The sequence below is a fragment of the Carettochelys insculpta genome, chromosome 11 (assembly GCF_033958435.1).
Source record: "Carettochelys insculpta isolate YL-2023 chromosome 11, ASM3395843v1, whole genome shotgun sequence".
NCBI lineage: Eukaryota > Metazoa > Chordata > Testudines > Carettochelyidae > Carettochelys > Carettochelys insculpta.
The window spans coordinates 47,310,846-47,332,770 of record NC_134147.1 but is presented as its reverse complement, the minus strand read 5'-3'; the positions used below and the strand labels follow the sequence as shown (position 1 = coordinate 47,332,770).

The 21,925-nt window shown below is 41.0% G+C and overlaps 1 protein-coding gene across 10 annotated transcripts in view; it reads right to left on the bottom strand.

The window, feature by feature from the left end:
* FHIT (fragile histidine triad diadenosine triphosphatase) overlaps positions 1–21,925 on the bottom strand; it is a 1,117,930-nt gene that overhangs the window by 369,083 nt on the left and 726,922 nt on the right. The window contains exon 1 of one of the 10 annotated variants that reach the window (XM_075005831.1): positions 13,799–13,817. The exons of the other annotated variants lie outside the window; for them this stretch is intronic. The gene's annotated coding sequence lies outside the window, so the exon portion shown is untranslated. Of the gene's footprint in view, positions 1–13,798; positions 13,818–21,925 lie in introns of those variants that run through there. 10 annotated transcript variants of the gene reach the window in all.

Here is a 21,925-nt window from a genome sequence, read left to right as displayed (position 1 = left end):
TAGTCGAGTTTACTGTTCATCCCTTATGGGACATGCCACAGAAGAAGCAAGTACCATATTGAGGTTTAATAAATGAATTTCTAGACCAATTGCTCTTTACTCATAGACTAAGCACAGGAGACCTGACTCCCTCTGCTTTGCTTGCCCTTCAAATCTCACTCCCTTCAGCTTCATCTCTCAGAAAGATCTTCATCTAACACTGTCTCAGAGCGGCCTCCATAAGAAAGGGCAGATGGATTCTCTTGAACTCTTCACCCTGGTTCTGACCATGATGGGAGTGTTGGGATTCTCTCCCATTCTGGCCACCAACCCCCTTCTCCTTCCCATTCCCACTCCATCAAGCAGCACTGCATATGACCCTTCCCTACTCTCCTTTTCTAAGCCATGTTGCTGTCATCTAAAATCTCACCAACTCCTTCCCCATCTCCTTTCCACTCTGATCAGAACTGCTTGCTCTCTGCTCTTCACAGGATCTCCCACACTCCCCACCCCGTGACTTCAATGTCCATAGCAATGAGCCATCTCACACCTTAACAGCAGTTTTTGTCCCTCACCTCTTCCTTTGACCTGCTGCCCAGGTTCACTTCTCCCATGCACTTGACTTGATCTCTCACAAGCACTGCTTTCTCTAATCTTTCTGTTCCTGGTTCTCCTGGTCCAACCATACCCTGGGCACTTTCTGTATTGTCCCTGGCCCCAGCCTCTTCCTTGCCCTGTCCTGTTCTTTCCATGACTTCCAGTCTGTCTGTGCTGACCGCTCCTCCTCTGCTCTCAGCCATCTTCTCCCTACCCTCTCCCCACAGACTTGGTTGCTGATTCTGTCCATGCTTCACCCTCCTATACCCTTGACACTTTTGTCCCTCTCTCCAATAGCTATATAACAGCTGTTAGCATTAGTTGCCACTGTGTGATGGGGGTATCAGGGATATTTATACTACGCCATGCTAAAATGGTAAAGCTGACACATGAGGAAAAAGGGGAGGGGGAGAATGGGATGATCTGATCAAGTCAAAGACATGCTAAATCAAGACACCAATAATAATTCATGGGACACAGGAAGATTAGGATTAACATGAGGGTTCAGTAAGTTTGTTTCTTTATTGCTGTCATATTGTTTGAATGAAACCCATCCTTAACAACAACATATTCAAGATACTGAGCATGTTATTAAAAGGTTATTTTTCTCCAATAGTCTACAATTTTTTGTTTAAATAACCTGTCTTCCATATTCTACTTCATGTGCCTGTTAAGACACATCTATCTGTGAACAAGAGATTCTTCCCTGTGCACGTGTGACTGGCTCATGCTAGACACACATTTCACACTGAGTGTGAATTCAACATTTGTAAAACATGGTAGACTGCTCCAACTGGCAACTACTATTCACAAAACAGGTAGAAGACTCCCTTTTCCAATATGAGCCAACAATAACCAGGAGGAACCATCAATTGTATAAACAGTGCTCCACCAACAGAGACTCAGAAGGATCACTCTAGTGGAGGGTTGTGCTCAGTTAATTCTTGGTGTTACTGATGAGGTAGCAAACCAGGGAGCTCGTCAGTGGCAACAGTGGGGCCAATTTTTATAAAATAGTTGTCAGACCTCTGAAATTGAGATGAAAAAAACCAACTGTCCAGCCAGACATTGAGATTTTTATAGCGCATTCCTCATCCTAAAAGCACCAACCACCAGAGGACTTATGGTCCTTACCTACCAGGTTCCCGACAGAGCAAAGCCTCTATATCCCTCTCATATATCATGTAGTTTCTCCCTCCATGAACAAAAATGCAATTGGAGTTTGTGTTTTAAATCAAAGATGGTCACAGATAACACAGAAAACAACTGGGCTGTGTTTTAGCAATGCTTTTAGTAGAGTTGTTGTGGGGGTACGGGGGGGAAGCTGAACATGAACCAGCTGCAAAACAAAAAATAGTCAAAAACAAGTCTGTGAAAAGATCTTCAGGAATGGTTCACATTTAAAGAATAGCACCTGCTTTCACTTTAAAACTCTGCCATGAGGTACATTACGGTCAGGACATAATTTTGTAATAATGCACAAATATATACACCAGCAACCTGTGTATGCAACCTTTGTGGCATCTTTCCCAGCTGCACAGTGGAATGTTCCACCACAAAAAGGAGAAAATAATGTCATCTCTACTGGCAAGTTTATCAAGACAGAAAACATCACAAAGGATCTCTTGACATTACAATGGCTAGCTTGGTCAAGAACCTACTTGTCATCATTATTGAAAGCTGCTGGCAAAAAAATGTGCACAATCCTGTAAAAACCAGTCAAGTTAATTATTTGGGATACAGGTATTTTTAGTACTGTATTCTGGGTTTCAGACTTTACACTGATGCAGCCCACCTGTACTTTTTGTAACTTTCAGCAATCAAAACTAAAGAGCCAATAAAAAAAGAGTCTACCTATATCCGGCTTCATTAGTTTAGCTAATTTTATTTGTTACAGGAGCACAGCTCATGCCAACATGTTGTAGGTAAGGTCATGTTACTATTGTAAACCTCAATTTTCAAGGATTTATAACTCAACTATAAAAATGTGCTCGAGCCTGGAACTTGGCACAGAAGGTCCCAACACAAGGGCCATTTTTTTAAACGAAATTGGATATTAATGGACTAGTCTGATTTTATGGTAAAAATGTGTCAGAGAAGAAGAGACGTTTAATGGTTTCAGATTACTTCCTGGGCTCAGATAACTCAAAATGTAGGTTAGTGTCTATGTGGGAGACTAAATGCATGAGGAATTTGGAAATAAGATCCCAAGCCTTCCCTTTCCAGTTACCAGTTCAGACTGAGTGCAGACCAGAAGCCACTGAAAGTCATTGCCACCTGACTGCTTTTGGAAGCTGATCTCACAGGCCCATCCCCAGCAAACAGCTGTTCACATCACAATTGGTGCCAACTGTCATTTTTGCTAGTCAGCTAGTGAAGAAACTTCATTTTATGTATCAGAGAGGTAGCCATGTTAGTATGTAGCTTCGAGAACAACAAGAAGTCTTGTGGCACCATATAGACTAACAAATAGCTTGGAGCATAAGCTTTCGTGGGCAAAGACCCGCTTCATCAGATGCATCTGATGAAGCAGGTCTTTGCCCACGAAAGCTTATGCTCCAAAATATCTGTTAGTCTATAAGGTGCCACAAGAATTCTTGTTGTTCTCTGTTCATTTTATGGACATGGAGACTGGACACCTCTCTCAACCCTAATGATAGACCCTCAGATCAGATACTGCAGGGATATTGTGAGGAAAGTTTTCACTGTCAGTGCTGTTCTCTTTGTTTTGTACTTAAACGGAGGAAATTTTTCCTTCACCCACTATAACTCTTACTTTAAATAGATCCAAAGTTCTGTAACAGTTGATAACAAAACTAACAGTCAGGTTTTCAGGACTGCGGAAGCATCCAGCAGCCCCCACTGACTCACTTGTGGTCATATATGGAGTGGAAGAGCACTTTCAAAAGGAGAGCCACACTCTTTCAATTTAATTTTGAAAGAATGCTTTGTGGGTGTAGATTCTTTGATGGATATTTCAAAAGAGCCCCCTTGCTAATATACACATGGCCAGAGAGAATATAGACACAGTGTAGAAATTCCAAACTTCCTCTTTCCCTTGGGTCTGGCTTTCCAAGTGACAAACCAACACTGACATGAAAATGTTGTTCCAGAGATTGACTCTTTCTCGGGTTTTCCTGCAGAATCTCTCTTCCTTCAAGCCTATCTCCAATTATTCCTGAAAGAAGATGGTTAGAGCCACTGGAAACTGGTGGCTAGAATGACTCATAACAGGGACTTCTTTAATGCGTATTTATATGAGCCAAAATAAGAGCTTAGTTCAGCAACCATCCTCCCTGATGATAGTAAGATGAGGGCCTCAAACATATGTCCATTTATCACAGGCCTGCTATGAGGCCTACAGGCTAAGCCACAATGGGCAAGACTGAGCTAATGCTAAGCTGTGAGCAAGGGGCAGGCTTTGGTAACAGACTCCGAGACAGTTAATGGTAGATATAAAACACTAACGCTGTGTCTACACTTGCATTCCTCTTTTGAAAGAGGAATACAAATGAGGGAAAATGCAAATGCAAATGAGGCACAGATTTACATATCTTGCACTTCATTTGCATTATCTCCTTTTGAGATTCTTTCAAAAGAGAAAAGCAGTGTAGATGTGACTCTTTCAAAAATAAACCCCGTTTTCAAAAGAACCCTTAATCCTAAGTAAGTGTTCTTTCAAAAACGGGGTTTATTCTCAAAAGGTCCCCATCTACACTGCTTTTTTCTTTCGAAAGAATCATTTTCAAAAAGAGATTACGCAAATGAGGTGTAAGATATGTAAATCTGTGCCTCATTTGCATTTACATTTTCCCTCATTTGCATTCCTCTTTCAAAAGAGGAATATAAGTGTAGACATAGCCTAAGAAGTATTAAGCACAGGCTGTAAACGCATTCCAGAGAGATCCTAATCGAAGAATTTGTCAACAAACTGGTCTGTACCAACACCTTCCCCAACACTTTCCCCGCCACTCTCCCCAACACACAGATAACAGGAACATCCTGAGCCAGGTTCAGGACAGGGTCTAAACTGACAGAATGATAGACTGTGACCAAACCCACATGGGCAAGGCAATGGGTGGTAATTAGGTAACGGCAGAGGATGGCAACCAGATATGTCAGGAGTGATGTGTAACTTGTTTGTATCTGTGCATAGAAGTGTATCCCAAAGAGTTCTCTGTCTGACCTAGGGGGCAGTGACAGATTCCACGTCACTGAGTCGAGTCCATATGTAGAGTCTGCTACCAACTATTACTGTACCTATCTTAACAATAAACATTACTTGGGTGCCTTCGATCCTTCTTGGTTTTGGGGGGCTCTCTTGGAGTCTATAACATTAGCCATCTGTGCAGGAGTATATCCATGTAGCCAAAAGATTATCATCACTGATAGAGCGGGAAACTGGAGAGGACACCATGCCAGTGACTTCAGACTACTCCACCCTTCTTCTCCAAGAGGTAAAGCTGCAGCAGACAACTGATCACAATGGCCCGAGTACACTGAAGCCAAGAGGTAGTTATAAATTCTCAAAGAGAGAATCCTCGTGAAATAGCAAAGGCCTGACTTAGCCAATGCTGAATCTCACAGTTTCCTCTTGGTTATGTTGCAAGTACTCATTTGTCCATTTAATAAAAAGGAACATCTAAAAGTCAGGAGTCCGTATCCAGTTATGCAGTCTCCACAATTACTAAATGCTCGATCTGCTTCCAACACACTTCTAAACATACAGGAATGTATGAATCAGACAACTTTACTCCAGGTGAAGAAGAGACCTCAGACTCCTGTTTTACACAGATTATAGCACACACCAATAGTTTTGCCACCCGGGTATCCAACAAATGCATCGGCAAGCACTGATATAGGGGAATTGTTTTTATTTACTTATTTTGCTTGTAGGAGACTTAATTTGAAAAGTTCTGTGAAGACATTTCCTTGGAGGTCAGATTGCTCAGATTTGTGCCCCACTTACTGCCAGTACGCAGGTACCTCCCAGTGACTCGGACAACAGAGAATAAGCATTTTTAATGAAGTTGTCTCCTGACCTTAGGTCTACAGTATCACTTGTAAAAACTGAAATAAATCAAGCTTTCCCCCACAGGATGAATGCCTTTCATTCTAATTTCCATAGGTTGAAAAATGGGGTCTGGGTTACTTTCTTCTCTTTTCTACAAGCAGAACTGCCAACTTAAAGGATAATCAAAGCAGAAGAGAGGGAAAAGGATTAATTAAACCATTTCTGACTTTATCATAGAGTTATAAAAAACTAATATTTATAGCCAATTATATTTATTGGAAAAATCATCTCATCATTTTTCATTTTAAAAACTTGGAAATATATCTCCTGAGCTCTAGACATCACCCAAAAAGAATAAATGTTTCCCTGTTCAATATCTGCACTTAAAAAGTCCAAGAATTGAATTAGTTGAGTGACTGATGTGCCCTCGCCATCCCTAGAGAGTTACTGCCCAGCCACTGTACAGCAGTTCTATTAATTAAATCACTAACACTGTGAAGGTTTTGCCATGCAGTTCCAAGCACATCATCTATTAATGGCTGCCCTGAACACACAGATTTTGTAAGGTATTTTCTGAAACAGATCCATGCCAATGTCAACCACAGAGCCAATGATCTGTTTGCCATTTTCAAAGTGAAGGGTCATCCCCTCATTTGTCTTTTTAGAACTCATAGGACTTAAAGCTGATTCTCATCTAATAACCACATTGCTGAAAGAATTACAACAGCCTCTTTCTCCCAGTGCATTGATCTCCTGAAATTGCAGTCTGTTCATTAATATTGTTTGTAATTATTGACCTAACTACCAATAAATATCTGAATAACAAGGACCAAAGAAACAAAATACATTGTGCATATTATTTTGTTCCTACCAAAGGAAGCTTTGTGCGTTCAATGTCTGCGTATCTCTGCTTGTCAATGGAATGGTACATAAAGCTATTTGAAGCTTAATGGGCAAAGGTCATTTCTGTAACAATTGATACTGTCTCCAAGAAAACACTTGAGCCTTCACAGTCCTTTTTTGCTTTTGTGAATGCTGTCTTAAAGCTCCCAAGGAACAGCCGTGAAAGCCCAGCCAAAATCAAACTAGAAGGATCAACTTGACATACTGAGATTCATGACGCAAGCTCTCTCAATGTCTTCAAGCACTTGCAGGCTAAATTCAAGACTATTTGTAACACAAGGGGAAAGTACGTATCTCTGACCCAAAACAGCAAATGTTCCTAGCAGCTGCTTATGAACACAAGTTTTGTCCGCTGGTAGATGTTAGACATTTTTAAGAAAGGGTGAGAAATAATAGAGAAAATGTAGATTGTGTAAGGAATCAATATCATTTTCTCAGTACGATGTATGTGGTCAGAATCGCTATGCACAGTGGAAATCTTTGAAACATTGTTAAGTGAACCCTCGGGACACCTACACATGTACTGTACTGTCTAAGACTGCAAAATGTGATCCACAGCTCCCACAAAACAAACTTACCCCACAAGAAGGGAGAGCATTTATGTCCCTAAATGCAGCATAGAGGTGCTCTTTACGGCAGTTTCTTGGGGAGGAGGAGTTGGACATGTGAGCTTTATGAAAGGAAACTCAATCAATCAAATTTTAAAATTCACATCCCTGTGGTGGAACAGTAGGTGAGAGGTTTAGAAATGTCACATACCATGAGCTACAGAAATAATTCACCATCTGTGTCGTATGTTCCATGAGGCTGGCTACTCAGGTCAGTGGAAAACAGTACAGGCTAGGAATGGATGACAGGAAGTATAATCTATTGTTAGCAAAGCTAACCAAAGAAGGGACAATCATGTTAAATAATCTCCCAAACAAAGCATTAAATAAGAAAAAAAGGTAGCCATAAAATTGAGAAACTGTATTAATTTTTATAACTCCATTTAGATTAGTGTTTATTAGAATATTGTCTTACTGCTCCAGAATGCCTTTCACTACAAACATTCTACAAGTTATCTATTCAGAGACATATATCCACAATTGACATGCAGCTAACTTTGGGGCTGAAAACAGCAACTCTGTAGGAGCACAATTTGGTCAACAGGAGCTGAATGTGCTCCAGGTGCCAAGGACAGGACAAGAAGCAATGGGCTTAAACTTCAGCAAGGTGGGATTAGATTGTACATTAGGAAAAACTTCTTAACTGTCAGGGTGGTTAAACACTGGCATAAATTGCCAAGGGCGGTTGAGAGATATTTAAGAGCAGGTTAGACAGACACCTATCAGGGATGGTCTAGAGACTCTAGATGGTGCCTTGGTACCGCCGTGAGGGCAGAGGACTGACCTGATGAGCTCTCGAGGTCCCTTCCACTTCTAATGTTCTATAATTCTATGAAGACCTCACAGGACTAGGCACAGATATTAACTCTGCAATGGTTTGATCCAGGGAGCGAAGAAATACACTCTTCCTGACTCAAACTACAGGAGGAACATCAGGTTTATTTCACTAAGCTTTGGAAAAGGTGCATAACATAGAAGATTGGTGGAAGGTTCATACAAATATTGATACCTTTAAATCCACAGTAACCCTAATGCCATGCAGGGTCACTAGCTCACAGAAAAGAGCATCTGAACCACACAGCATGAGGCTCTGAATCTTGAGTCTGGAGGGGCATCAAATTTGGAGCAACAGTGTGCTCCAAAAGTCAGCCAATTGTGATGGGGGAACATCTCACATTGACTTTCGGCAGTCAAGGAGGTTGCAATTCTAGGTAGATAGACAATGACATTTGGGGGATTTACAGTCCTGTTTACTGATGGTTAGAGCTCTCCTACCAGGAGGCAGGCATGCATCAACATCAGTGATGAGAAGTTTAAGATATAGCAAAGGTTTGCAGGGTAAAGAGGAAGCATGCATTAGGGACAGAGCAAAAGGTATGGGATAAAATGTTGCCTGGGAGATGCTGATGTTGTTGGGAGCTGCAGGCCTCATGGCTCCTTCTGAATCCACCCAGGAAACAGAAGCACATTACAATAAAACACAGTAAAAAAAAAAGTTATCCTAAACATCTTTAGACCTTAAAGCAAAATCAAATTAATTCTGAGTTTATAGATGCAAAGCAGAGTCTGGTTCTCTCCTAGCAACTTCACATGTACTCTAGATCTAAATCTAGTTCTCATAAGCATATTACATTGTAAATGTACCTTTTTATGCATAGTTATCAAGGTTTCATTTTAAAAAATACATGCACTGTCTCAGTGATGTCTGTGACAGCTAACACATGGCTCAGCAGAGCTTCTAAAAGAAACCTTCTATACAGAGAAGGTATGATGTTGCCTTTAGTGAAACTTTAGATTTCAGTTTTCTACTGAAGTCTCACTGCAAAAATTTCAATTTTCTAATCTCTTGTTCTGTGCTGTCTTCCTGAGTACTGCTGCTTTTTCTATTTCCTACCTTTCTTTACTTTGAAAACTTGTGCCTTTTAGATGCACGCTTGGCCAGGCAGCTGACTTTATTTGTTCAGCAGAATAATTACTTCTCCCTCGGCTTCAAAGAGGGAAAGGACAACGGTGTGGCAAAAGAGAGTTTATTGTAGATTCTGTACTCATATGGTACAGATGATATTGAATATTGAAAGACCACTTCTACTGTGCTAAACTGTCCCTTGTTGCATCTATACTACAGTGATCTTTTGAAAGACCATCTTCCAGAAGATCTCTTCTGGAAGATTTTCTTTTGAAAGAGCACATCCACACACAAAAAAGTGGATCTAAAGATTGATCCTTTCTACTGATAGAGATCATCCACATAGTCCCCACTCTTTCGAAAGAATGGGCCAGGGATTAAAACATCTGGTGCCACGAGGACTGCTGCTACAAAAAAGGGCCTGTGGAGCATCTACACGCGCTTCGTTTTGAAAGAAGCTTTCAAAAAGAGGCACTCTTACTGATATGGGAGCAGAAGAGGACTTCTGGAAGAAGAACTGGATTATTTCATTTTCGGATCTACAGAGCACATTGTGTGTGTGGATGCTCCATGTGTTCTTTCAAAAAAGGGCCTGATTTTCCAAAAGACCTTGCTAGTGTAGACATGGCCCCCCATGTTTACTAGCACAAGCCACACTACCAGCAAGAAGACACCTCCCTGGCTTCTTATGCCCACCACCCAGGATCAATATTTTGAAACAAAATCCCAAACCAGAGCCCCTTTGGCTTCACTCATGCCTCACAACATTGTTCTTGCAATTGGTGGGAGAGGCTGTTACTGAGTTATATAAGGTGACAGATTTCTCTCACCACTTCAAGAGAAGGAGCAACCTGCTGCCTTGTCTCCTTGAGGCTCTGTGGTTTCCCAGTCCTAAGGAATTTAGGAAGAGACCTTTCCTTCAAAATCAAACTGCACTGTGATTCCAGTTTCAAATGTTATCTTCTATAGCCAAAAAGAATCTATGCTTATCTGCGAACCTCAGTGAAGTGCTGTCCATTCATAAAGCAAAAAGTTAATACCCACAATGCCAGATATACATTATTATGCAGTTTTCAAAAATGGAAACTCTGAATGCTGAATATCACCTTTTTAAAACTGAATGACGCACTAAAGCTAGACATGCTGCCATATTCAATACAAAACTAATGTTGCATTTGTGTTAAAAGACAGTGATATTGTAGGGGAAATAATGACACAATAGTGAGTATGTTAATTTGAGAATGCAACGAAGGTGATGGAACCATGACATGCTTTCAGGATGTCCCTGGTTTTAATTCTGCAGCATGGGCAGAGACACACACAAAAAAAAAAAAGAAAAGGAAATAGAAAAATAAAGACTAAACTGTTTCTATCACCTGAAAGGTACATTGGACAGGCTGTCAGCAACCGTAGTGAAATTCTCCACTGCAGCTCAGAACAGGGATGCTGGATTTAATATACCAAAACACTCATAAATTGTACCAAAGATAATATGACAAGGACTATTTTGATGGAAATTTGCAGGGCGAGAAATCCTTACTGTACAGTCTCATTAAAAGTTTGGTAGTGACTCATATCCTTGGAAACAAATCTTGCAACACACTGTAGTGACAAATCACAAACTACCACACACAGTGGTGGCTAGTGATCGCACAGCATTTTAAACATAACAGACACTAATGCCTGGCCAAGGATGTTGATTGCTGCATTTGCAGCAGACTCATGCAGAAACCTATGGATCAGAAGACATGATACAAGGCAAGTTAGTCTATGACATTAATAATCAGAGAGTTCTGAGATGATCTTTGGCAAGTCCGCCCTAGATGATACAAAAGTATTGGAAATAGCTCAAAGCACAATGGCTGAACGAAAAATAATTCAGACTTGCAGAGCAGTCTCAAGGCACACACAGCCGCTTGACAATCAGCAGTATGCAAACACTTTCAAACGCATGGCTGAAATTAAGCAACATCTGGGCAGTCGGAGACGGCTCCCAAAGCTATATAATAGCCTGCGTGAGTTTGTGTCAAAGTCAGAGGGGAAGAGCAAGTGAGCAAGCAAGTGGATGCGTACATGTGTGCACCAGAGACACATGCTATAACTCATGCTCACTCAGGGATGTGGAATGCTGCAGCTGCCAGAAAACATAGCCATCTTGCTAAGATGTGCTCTGCTGCAATTCAGCTGCAAAACCAAAAGGCTCCCCATGGAAATTTCATCTCAGCAGGAGCACAACGAAATAGAACCATACTTGGAGATATCACCCCAACCAGGGCAAAATTAATAGATCGTGTCTGTCTTGGTGAGTCCTGGACACTTGTCATCTCATCTCTCCAAGCTTTGCCTCTCTCTTATGGTATCTGTAAGGAAGGTTACAATCAATACCAAAGAGAGAACAGGATTTTGTCACTGGGCAAGAAAGGAGAGAGATACAGGTGAGAGGAAGCATAACTCAAGGTTAGTAGGAGAAGAGATGTATGAGATGAGCGACAGACAGTGAGATACAAACCTGGGAAGAGGTGGAAATAGAGGGAAGAAGAAGATTTGGAGGGAGCAGTGCTCAGTCAAGTCAGAGGCTTTCACAGAAGGAAATGGAGGACAGACACACACAAAGACATGCAGGGGAGAGGCAGATAAACCCATCAAAAGCACGGGTGGGCAAAATGACATGTAAACACGTAGAGTTATGGAGAGAGATTTGGGTAGAGGAAGAGAAAGAAATGTTTGCAAACTCACAGAAGATGGTGAATAAAATTCATAAACACAAAGATGCATGTGCACACATACCCATGCACTCTACAGGAAGGAAATAAAGGCATTAATTCACTCCTTCCTTGGTCTTCATCAGTCGACACTCAGGATATGCTACATGGCTGATCTATTGGTAGGGCCATATGTGAGGCCTAAGGGTTACCAGGCTGGGGGACCCGATTGTTTAGCTGGTTCAGTATGTTGCACCTAGTCAGAGGCTGTTGGTTTGGAGGTGTGCTCTGTGTAGGGTTGTATTTATAATAGCACCAGGAGTTTGAAGAGGTATAAACCCAAGCAAACAAAAGCATTTGGTTGTACTGGCACCAGATTTCATTTGTACTGTTGTTTGACGGTCAGCGCATTGACACACACCTGATCAACCCTCCTCCTTCATCCAGGCTTGGGACTGGCATGGAGCTCAATGACACAAACATATAGAAAGTCATGGAGATGCTATCTGGGAAAATGCTACTCTTGCCTTTATCAGGAGCATTAAAGAACAATGCATCCCACAGCTCCAGTGTGATTAAGGCAGCTGAAGCTAAACTGGGACAAGATTAAGACTGACACACTGTCTATTTAAGCACTCTCCTAGAAGCGCTGTACTTCATTCACAGAAGACAGTGCCAATAAGTCAGTCACTTCCCACAGACAGCCAGATTGAAGGCAGATATTTCTAAAATTTATCTCAGCAACCTGCCTCTGAGTCTTACTGTTGGCCTGGACTTCGGCGCATCCAGCCCACAGATAAATATGGCTTTACTTCAGCTGTAAATCCAGCCATAAGCTTCACTCTGCTGGTGTTCTCCAGGAGCCAAGAGGAAAATCCACTGGTTTTGAAAACATAGGTGAGCCAGAAGTCACAGAAGAACGTTAGCTAGGTCACACCAGCAGCTCTTTAAAGAAGCATGGCTAAGCAGTAGGGGATGTACAGGTTGGCTACTGTGAGTATTCTGAAGCGGATGAAAGCTGTCCTTGCATATGACAAAGAGCTAAAGATTCAGAGAGCTCTTCAGAGGGATATTTGTACCTCTCTTTCTGCCAGTATGGTTAGAAAGATCTGTATTCCTGAGGTGCGCAGGTTTCCACTGCTCCCTGTGTCATTAACTCTACAGCAGCTAATGCAAAATGGCAGAGCATTTCAGCTAAACATGGAAACAGGGAAAGGAATGGTCTCTGCCTAAGACCAGAACTATCTTTCCACACAGTCTGAGGTCACCACACCCACAGTCGTCAGATGCAGTCTTATACAGAAATAGAATGCCACCAGCAGCCGAGTCTGGGTGTGACACAAAACGTGCAGAGAGCATCACAAGACAGCTTCTTAGAAAGTAACAGCTTCCGCAGATAATGCAACAATTTAACCAGGTGTTGTCAGATCCAATCAGACACACTCCTGCTACGCATCATAGCGTTAATGTAGGTCAAGCCACTTCATTCCCCTCTTCTATTAAATCTCCCACACTTGTTATGTAGATAAATGCAAAACAAACAGCAATCTAAAAATAGGCTAAGAAGCCAGAAAGATTACTTGGATTATTCCTTAAACAGTCAGGACAGCGCGAGAGAAACAGCACTGAAGCCACAGTTCTTAAGCTCTGGAACTCATGGAAGTCTAAAAATATTTGAGACATTTGGCCTATGTTTAGGGTGCTATTAATTTTTCTTAGTTGGGTCGTCGGAAGGCAAAGCTGCAGTGCATACTGCATATGCAATGAATGTTAGGAACATGACTGACGGCTAAGGTATCTCAACAGAACTTAAAGAGGAAATATAACAAATCATGCCAGAAATGCGGAACAAAGTGTTGCAAGTAAAATAAAATAAATCTCTTCAATTAATTACCTGTTGTCCTTACTGACTGTCTCAGTGGCTTTCACATATGCTATATATTTAATGGGGGAGGGTTAAATCTCACAAACTTTTACTAAAAAAACAAGTTTAAAAAAAGCAAAACCACCTTTCAGACAGTCTCTTGTTTAAAAAATGGCTAAGTAAGTGTAACAGGAATGTTTGGGGAGAGGGAAGAGGAAATCTTACCTGGTATGTACTCCAAACCTGCTTAAACTGAGACCCTCCACAGGGAACACCCACAAACCACTTTGGAGTAGCACCACCACAAGCACTGTAATGCAGTAGCCCGGCTGCAGCTATCAGTGTAAAGATTACTCAGAAAGATTAAAAGCAGTAATTTGAATTTTCATTAAAGGTAGAGAAAACTGTTGGGCAACTTGGGGGGGACGATCAGCTGAGTACTGCCAAGGTGAAAAATTTTTCAAAAATCTACCCCTGCCATGATACCATTAAAAAAGTGGTATCATTAAAAAAGCTATTTTTTGGCTTGTCCGAGTTACAGAGCTGCCTTTTGCTCTATATCTCATGCCTCTTGTAACTTCTTACTTGAGAAAATGAGCACTAAGGAGAAAGAACAGTGGCTGCTTTACCACAGAGCAGTGAGCGATTTCTCTTATAACAACCTTTCTTAGTCTGTAAACTACTGTGCCAGGCACCAAATTTCACTGTTTAGTTTTCTATTCATCTAGCTTTTTAAAAACAACTATACCATTGTATAATATCTGGGGATTTTTGTACCACTTTTGCTGTACAGCTAATTCATTCTCTCTAGGTTCTTATACCACCTTCCTCGCCATAGTATCTGTGAACTTTTGAGGGATGCATGAAGTAATAAGACAGACATCCCTCCTGCGAATTTTGCTCCTCCTGTCCTCAGAGAAGGGATGTTCAGTGTTTCCTATTACTAAAGCAAGGATAAAATCACATGGTTAGTCTTCAAGGTGACCTCAATGTGACCTTCCATATTGAAGCATTCATACTAGGCGCGATTCTTATACCATTTCTTAGGCTAACATCTCACTCCACAACAAGCCCCTTTGGTTTCAATGGTTCTTTATGTTTCTGGTAATTTTACTAACATATCACATGACCTGAATGAACAAGCAAACACAAATTCTTCTCTATAGACACTGAAGTACTGATGAATGGCAAATGCCGATCAAGCCCGAGGTAATAGTAGTAAGAGCATTTGAATGGACAAGAAGAGAGACAAAGTAATAAAAGGTTATAGATAACATGAAATCTGTCAAGACTTTAAAGAAAAACTAACACAATAATCACTGAGTTGACTTCCGTGAAATAGAAAATATTAGTGTTAGCTTACATAGTGTGAAATGAAATTTAAATGCATTTGGGGCAGACGAGAGAGGAGAAAAATAAAGCGTTCATAATGCAATGTCAGGTGTCTGGTTTTGAACTGCTTTGTAAACAGCTGGAACATCCCAAGGCTATATCATTGAGGTATTACAGAACAAAGCTATTACCTGTCTTGAACCTACGTCTTATTTTTTTTTCAGTTAAAACAATCGTAAACAAATCAATTTTGATGGAAAACATGCTCTATAAAGGAATATGAAAACAACATTGCAAAGTTAAAAAAGCCCAACTCATAGTCCATAATTTTGTCTTGTGTTTCAAAGTAATAAGAATTACTAAACACTAGCTAAAAAACTTCTAGTGATCAAAGTCACCTTGAAAGATCAGTGCCAATATGTGAAAAGGGGTCAGTGTCCTGTGCAGATGCACACAGATTATTAAAATCTGGGATAACTTTGCAAGGCTAGGGCACTAAACCAAACACAGCTTCACTGGGCCCTGTTCTGCATACATTTAATTTCATTCTCAGAGCTTCCAGGACTGCTGCCAATCAGGTCTGTTGTGTAGGATTTCCCATAGTGCATGTCTGATACATGTCAGGGGGAGCAACCAAGTTGTTGTTGCTTTTGGGTGACATTGTGGTGCGGTCTGTTGCCTGGTGGAGCTAGTGATCTAATTTAAGGTCCTACTGAAAATGGATGTAAAGTTCAATCAAATTTTCCATCCTCAGCATCAAGCAAATGCCATTTTAAATAAAACACTATGAAAAACATACACATTACTTGGAACATTTATTATTAAGCACACAAAAATAGAGCTTGATCTTGCGAAAACTCAGGTACGTGCATTAATTTATTAACCCATGGAACTTCTTCTTGTGTGAGAGAAGGTCTTCATATGCCAAAGGTCAGGTCCTCAGCTGTGGCACTATGACGTTCTTCTAATATGAACAGTGGGGGCAAACGATCTAACTCATTTGAAGATGAAGCTCAGTATGTTTTGAAGAGAGGTATGGAAAAGGGTTGTGAGCAAAAGCAGGGGACTGCGCTCGATGAAACAAGTAGTCCCTTATAATTGTATGCTCCTGGCTATGTCTACACTAGCCCCAAACTTTGAAATGGCCATGTAAATGGCCATTTCGAAGTTTACTAATGAAGCGCTGAAATACATATTCAGTGCCTCATTAGCATGCGGGCGGCCGTGGCACTTCGAAATTGACGCGGCTCGCCGCCACACGGCTCCTTTTCGAAAGGACCCCACCTACTTCAAAGTCCCCTTATTCCCATCTGCTCATAGGAATAAGGGGACTTTGAAGTAGGCGGGGTCCTTTCGAAAAGGCACCCAGTCTGGACGAGCCGCGCGGTGGCGAGCCGCGTCAATTTCGAAGTGCCGCGGCCGCCCACATGCTAATGAGGAGCTGAATATGTATTTCAGTGCTTCATTAGTAAACTTCAAAATGGCCATTTGCATGGCCATTTTGAAGTTTGGGGCTAGTGTAGACACGTCCCCTATGTCTCCAGGACACAGCCAGTAGAGATCAGTTCATAACACAGCTATTATTTAATGTTGAAATTTCAAGAGCACTCAGAGATGTCAACCGCAATCAGAACTCTGTGGCACTAGGCGCTATTCAAACATACACACAGACAGTCCCTGCCCCAGAAAACTTAAAGTCAAGTTGTTTCTTCACTCCGAGATGGAAAGAAACCAAATAGCACTCTTGTTAAAATTCACATGGAATAGGTCATGCAGAAGAGGGCCATAAATTACACTGGGGAACTGGAAGAAACCAAGTCTTGCCAGCTTTAAAGTGAAATAGGAGACCCATCTGCCCCAGTAATGACAGCTGCAGAATACTCAAGTTACACTCCCCAAGCAAACTCAAAATACTCGTGAAGAAAACAAAATGGATTAAACTAAGTATCTCTTAGGTCAGACATTATGCATTTTCAATTATTTGTGTAATATAACCTAGATATAATATAAAATATAATATAATATAATATAATATATTGAAGGAGATGAGTAGGACACAGAGGACAAACATAGAGCTAAGACCAAGGTAACAAGGTAACATATCCCCTCCTAATAATGTGCCATAGAACACAATGTTTTGAAAAGTGGCTCGCTCCAGATACCTCCCACAATGGTATCAGTCGTCAATGATGCCGTAACACCTCATTTCATCTCAGCTCTCTTTCCCCCCAATCCTTCAGTGTTTCACATGCTCTAACTGTTGCCAGAGGAGGTTGTGAAGACAGAGACTTAAACAGGGTTCAAAAAAAAACTAGATAAGGTCATGGAGGTTAGGTCCATCAATGGCTATTAGCCAAGATAAGTAGGAATGGTGTCCCTGGCCTCGGTTTATTGTAGGGTGGACATGGATGTCCGGAGAGGGATCACTTTTGTGATTCTCTGGTTCCTCTTCACCCTTGAAATGGGTTTTCTGGCCATTCTTGTAGCCTTTCTATGACCATAGGAACTCTCCCCTTCCCTGCTATTCTAACTGGGTGTGTCTGCATGAGCCACTTCTTTCGGAAGGGGCATGTTAATGAGGGCATTTGGAAGATGGTAATGAGGTGCTTCCATGAGTACGCAGCGCCTCATTAGCATAACGGCAGCCACGGCGATTCAAAAGTGCTGTTTTTGAATCACACACCACCCCTATAGCCGGGGGCCTTTCAAAACAACCTCTCAGTCTTCAAAAGCCCCTTCTTCCCATTTGTTTTGGGAAGAAGGGTCTTTCAAAGACTGGGGGGTTGTTTTGAAAGGCCCCCAGCTACACGGGCGGTACACAATTCAAAAGTGGTACTTTCGAATCGCCGCAGCTGCTATTATGCTAATGAGGTGCTGCATATTCATGGTAGTGCCTCATTAGCATCTTTTGAACTCTCTCATTAACATGCCCCTTCTGAAAGGAGGGGGCTCATGTAGACACAGCCACTGGGATTTGCAACGTTTCCCAATATAATATCAGTGGAGTCATGTGGATTGCTGACTGCAGAAAAAGGGCCATGACAAATAGCAATGTATCTAAGTTGGTGGTACCTGCTGGCATATCAGAGAAGTCAGTGGTAGGTTCTGTCTTATTAAAAACCTTCATGAGGGAGCCTGGGAATGGGTCAAGAGACTTACAGGCCAGATCCTTCTCCCCTCAGGCACAGCTGTAGTATGAAATCATTTTGCCAAATAGCTTCTTTTACAAATTCCTAAGGAATGGTGCGAGATAAGGCAATTCTGGTCATGAATCCAGTTCCATGCCTCATGAGGCGTTAGAAACAACAGTGAGGAGAAAATATTTTAATGGTTATTGTGATTACTGATCATTTTGATGTTTGGCAATCTAATTTGGAGAAGCAATTGAACTAGCAATCTTTTTTTATAACACATTATACGATTTATTTCTTTTGGTATCTTCCATTTCACATGCTTCTAAAGGATCTTATCATCAATCAGTATATTTTGAATTGTTGAAATTTATTCTGCTGCATTGGCAGCCAGTGCTGATAACTACAAATGTGAATCACTGAATTGTAAATTATAATATAGCGCATCACTGGATTTCTTTAGGCAGAGACTTTGTCACAGTGTCGCAGGAGTGACGCTATATTACTCTGAGTTCACTTTCAGTTTAACATGTAAAGTCAATTGAGTGGCAATGGAACTTGAGCAAATTTCCACCCTGAAATTCACGACTGAGGAAACCTTCTCCCCAGTTAGCTAACTGAATATCAGGGCAGGGTTTAAAGGACACCTTTATCCAGAATACCCTGCCAAGAACGGCAGCACTAGGAGAACTGGTTAGTGCAAGAGAGCGGGTCATTGCTAACAAAACTGTTTGATTAGAAAGAGCAGGTAAGGAAGAAGAAAAGGATAATCAAACCAAACACAGATCAGTGCATGTCCATGAGCATGAAGATCTTTAGGAAGATCTGCAAAGTTTTTTTTACCTCCTTTCATGGTAGAACCATAAAGATGATGGATGAAGAGAGAAAACTCTGGCGTGTAGCACCACCACTAAATATGCTCATAACAAGTAAGGTGGGCGAAGGTAAAATGTCAGTAAAAAACTCCAGGGGAGGTCTCAGCACATCACAGAGCTGTCTCTGTCTGCAGATGATTCTTATGGGTCACACAGCAAACCTGAACTTCAAGATATGGCATTCCCAGAGCAGTTCTGCTCCCACCATGCCACAAGAGTTAAGTCTGTGTGCAGTCATTACAAAGACCAGTTCACCCAGGCCATCAAAAGAACAGGGAGTTGTGGGGTGTTTCTTACACATTTCTAAAACAAGAGCTAGCGTCTTCCTCTTTATAACCCTACTTCCCTAGAGTGAGCTCATCCAGAAGGACTTGCCCCTCTCATTTCTACTGCTTCTAAAACTTCCTCCTCTGCGTATGGAGTTGCCTGCAATTTGTGGAGTGCAGCGTAGTGGAATTTGACCCATTTTTTCCACTGGCTTAAAAAAAAACAAGACTATTGGTTCTACCATCACAAGCAGCTTTCCCTCAGCAAATCACAGCAGTGCACTTGCTGAAATTAGTCTATTTCAAATTTACTAGCCATTATTTTCAAAAATCTAAACTAAACAAAAGCTAAAAGGGTCAAATGCTGTCCAAATACTGCATAAACTGCTAGTACTACACCAAGTGTGTTGTAATAGGTCAGTTACGTACCTTTTAATGAAGTCCTAAGATATTTTGGCTATGGCAAGAGCTGTTTCTCAGGCCACAGCCCACCTTCCCAAGACATTATTCATGCCTTCCCCTTCAGCAACAAAGAAATAACATTAGAGCTGGGGGAAATTTTCATGACTAGAAAATTGTGTGTACAAAACTTTTTTCTCCCCAGAGCAGGAAAAGTAGAAATATTTCATGAATTCATACCCGTTTTTCAGAACAGTTTTAGCACTATTATATGAAATGTTTCAAAGTTTTGGTGCAATATGACTTCTTCGTTTCAAATTTTCCTTTAATTTTATTTTAAAATAATCAAAGCTTATTGACACTGAAACAAAATGTTTTGTCTGAGTTTATGCCCAAATGTTTTTTTCTTTAAATTTGATTTGCCCAACAATTTTTTTTGGGGGGGAATCACTTTTGTTTTCCTCACAAATGATTTTTCCACATTTTTGTTATAAGAATTGCCACAGAACTGCCCAAACGATGATTCATATAATTATCCTTACAGTTCATCAGTGTTTGGAGAAGAGGCAGCAAGATTTTTGTGATAGATCAATTCTTTTGCTTTATAGCATATGGAAATTCATGAACAAATACAAAAATATAGTGCAGTAGTAGCAGCATTTCATGCTGAAGGATCCGCTTGTAAAAGTTTTATTCTGGAAAGGAAAAAGAAAGCAAAAAGCCTCAAAGACTTGCAAAGATTTTCATGCAAAGACTTTCCCATGTGCTAAACCTTACACAAAATGAGGTTACAGCTACACTGAAGAGCTTACAGCTTAATTATTCCAGTCTCTGCAAATGGCAGTAGCTGTGTCAGCAGGAGAAGCTTTCTGGCCATTATACTGCTTTCCACACTGTCATTTAAGTTGGCACCAGTCATGTTACATGGGCTGGCTAATTCACAGCCCTGAGTGACATATGTCAATATAAACTATCTTGGAGCCATAGCCTGAGCATTCTCACTGATGTCATGGATTCCAAAAGTGTTAATCTAAGCACACACCAAAGTCACTGAAAAACTGGGTCTTTAACTATTGTACAGCCATTTCAACTGAATGAAGGTTCATGGGTTCACAGCTGTTCACGGACATCTCAAGCAACAGTGATAATATGGCTCTGGTGATTTTGGTAATCTGTTTGGAAATGCTGTGTTTGGTAATGCTGGAGAAGGAAGGAGTATTTGGGTTTCACAGCACTCATGTGGTACCCGACTGAAAAACAACCAGATTTAAAAAAAAAAAAAAAGGACACACTCCAATCTTTCCTCTCACACTCCAGCCCCAAAGCATAAGGGACTGGATCTGTACCATGGTTAACAGAGATGACCTCTTCCTATTTGTCTGTTGTTCTAGAAGACACAGCTACAGGCATTGCATATAATATAAATAAAATTAGTTCAAAATGAAATCTTATAAAGGCAACATTGATTTATATTACAACTATAATCACCCTTTCAAATTCTCTTCTACAAATTAAAATAGCCTACTTATTAAAGCCGTGTGATCATTTTGCATTTCACTGTTCTGCAGCTACATTAGACTTCCAGCTTTTTTATGAAAAATGAAAGCTCATAATTGGAGTCAGCTGGAAGCAAATAAATCCAATGCAAGGTCAAAGAAGTATTTTACCATTCTAAGGGCACCATGGGAATAAAGTGGTGAGGATTCTGAACTGACTGCCCTTCTGTGTGCCTGTTTATTGACGATAAAAGGAAGAATTCAGACCTAAAAAAAAAATCACACTGGAATCAGACCCTTATTGATAAAGCCCTTGATGATTCGTACTGTCACACTGGAATCAACATATCATAAGTCTTCTGCTACCCATGCTTTGTAAAAGAAAGAAAGGTAGATGGATGGAATCGGAGGATAACTCACAAAGTTGATTCTGAAGTTCTGATGAAAGACTGTCCCTCTGAGAACAAAGTCAGTGTGTAACTCTGTAATTAGACTTCGGATGCAAGGTCTACCATGTATTAGCCTAGTGTTGTTATCAGTGGTCTCTGGAGATAGTGGGCAAACATACACTAATGATTGCTGAATTTGATTATGTTTCCAAATTAATTGCTCTTTGGCCTGTTGGGAATATGCAATCAGATACTGGGGCTGCTACTGGATAACCCGATCTGATTATTGTATTCAGCCTGGATACGTATTTAAACACACTCAATTTACATAGCCAAGTTGACAAATAAGATTTTCCTTCGGCAGCACAAACACTCTCTACTTCAACAGTTCACTGTCTGCTCATAGTCAGAGGTGCTGGAACTAGTGGGTTAGGAGGCAGCTTGAAAGGGTTTCCATTGTATCC